The 2506-nt window shown below is 35.8% G+C and overlaps 1 non-coding gene across 1 annotated transcript; it reads right to left on the reverse strand.

The window, feature by feature from the left end:
* Nucleotides 1-2435: 2435 nt before the first annotated feature.
* Nucleotides 2436-2506, reverse strand: TRNAG-GCC (transfer RNA glycine (anticodon GCC)). Its single transcript has one exon. It is a non-coding gene; the product is annotated as a tRNA-Gly (tRNA).

Raw genomic sequence — 2506 nt, forward strand, 5'->3', positions numbered from 1 at the left:
TTTATCGAATTTGCAATGTTCATGTGCTAAATGTGGGCAAATTCTCAATCATGAACAAAAACAGGGGAAGTTTGCAACATGAGTAAGGGTATTGAATGCCTTCTCGCTAAAGATTTAACATCGTTAATCTGTCCATCAAAAGTAGGGACTAAATTTATCTTTATTTCAAAAAACCATGGGCAAAAAAAAAACCCTAAAATACTGGGCAACATCAATATTAAACATTAAAGTAGGGGTAAGAATGAAATTGCCCCAAAGAGAAAAGGTTATATGATTTCCATAGAGGAAAACACAGGAAAGAAATAATATAAATCACATGAATACGGATACAAAATAAGGAAACACAATAACTGTAAAAGGATGGATGTTTGCAACGTAGGAATTTTAGTGGGTGATTTGATTACATCTTGTTAATCCTCTTTTAGTCTCTAACCAAAATATGTATCATTACTTCTTTAATCCTCAATATCCGGTGGTAGGAGGAAGCAATAGCTGCCTGAGCTTTGCCAGCCGTACGGCAGCAACGCGAGAAATCACATAGCCTACACGCGCGCAATTAGCAGGATCGAGCCGTCCCGTGAAACCGGTGTTGCCACGTGGCACAATTCTTCTTTCAATTGCTTGTATGGAATTCGTATTATAAGATATAACAAGCTTATTATTGTATCCCTTGATAAGCTCGCAAGAGCTGGACAAAAAGGGCATGGACTTCCTATGCTCATTAATTTGGGCATCCTCTTCAGTACAACACTAGAAAATAGGCGCGTCCTTTGACGCGCTAGCTAATTTTAGCCCACGTATATTATGGCCTTTGTTTGGCACTACTTCAGATTTAAGATTATCTTTCGATGAATTGTTTTGTTCCCTTCCTAGATAAAATATATAATTTTAAATCACTATTATTTATCATACAAACTTCAAATTTAACTTTTGTCTGAGATATGGCGTTGTGCAAACATAATCTATAAACTCTTACGTTTTAAGTGCTCCAAATTGAGCCGAAACTACTAATGTTGTCCAATTAGAATCCAAATATAGTGTTTTTGTGTGGCACAATGCCAATTCTTTTCTGAATCACCTATACCTATTTTTAGCCTCGCTAAAAGCTGATAAATCCATTTTTTCCTTAGGCAAATATTTTTGTTACCTTGTATATTTTTATTCAGCTTATTATGCAAACCAAGCAATTGGACACTTATTCCATGTGTTATCTCATGTTTTTATCTTACCAAAACAAGTACCCTTAATATTACAAATTAAAAATGAGTGTAACCGAGGGCAGCACATAGTATGTACGGTGAGTGCACATTTATACGTTTGGCATGATGTGACATTTACTTGCATTTGTTATTTGATATTTTGAAAAATAAATTATCAATTGATTGACTCATCAATAATTTTGGTTTTTAAAAAGGAAATATGTGTGCACAAGCCTAGGGTGCATAATAACTAATATATACACACCAATAAGTTTGGTATGTGAATAAAATCTTGTGATAATATAAATTAAATATTTTTATATATACCACAAGCATAGACACAAAAGCATTCACCTATTTGGACTGGACTACATGTGCATGTGTGGTTATTGGGCATCCAGGTGCCCAGTTAGACTCGATAGGCCTGCGACAGCCTGCCAACCATCTTTGCAGTTGCAGCCTTCGACATCTGTGGTTGAACTGATGGGCCGCTCGGTGCTCCGTGCGATTCCTCGCGCTGCTTCCCCACGAATCGCGACTAAGCATTAATTTTAGCTGGACACGTGTCGACGTATAAATGTATTTCCAATCGGACCAATCAAATGGCAGCAAGCACTACCAGCTTTAGAATAATAGATTACGAGAGTGAAAGAAAAAGAAAGAGAAGACTGGCTAGATATATATGAGAATGGTCGAACAAATCTATCTTCCATTTTTATCATTACTTTTTTCTCGAGAATATAATCTGAACAGATATATGGGATATTGGAGATGGGATTGTCGAAAAAGAAATATAATGTTAAGGTGAAAATTCGTATCAGAAATAAAGTGTTATAACATCACATACTTAATTATAATACATGATTATATTACTTCATATCATTTATAGTTTATTTAGCACATATATATAACCGAATAATGTCATAATATTATATTATCACATAATATGATACTAGATAATTATAAGTTCCATTAATATAACCAAAGATGCAAGCTAGCAAGATAGACTCGTACGCTCATCTGTAACCAGCCCACAGTGTTCAATTCTCACTCATCTACTTCTTTTCACAAATATTTGGTACGATTATGTAGAGCTTGGGCTGGTCTTGGGCTGGAGATGTCTTTCGGAATTTTCGCCGGAATTATTTCTGTTAAAAACTGAAACTGTGGCTGTTTGTTTGTTTTCGTCAAAATTTTCGCTAAAGAAAAGCTAGAACCCAAAAAATTAGAAGTTCATGCACCAGCCGGGAATCGAACCCGGGTCTGTACCGTGGCAGGGTACTATTCTACCACTAGACCACTGGTGC

The sequence above is a fragment of the Oryza glaberrima genome, chromosome 8 (assembly GCF_000147395.1).
Source record: "Oryza glaberrima chromosome 8, OglaRS2, whole genome shotgun sequence".
Lineage (NCBI taxonomy): Eukaryota > Viridiplantae > Streptophyta > Magnoliopsida > Poales > Poaceae > Oryza > Oryza glaberrima.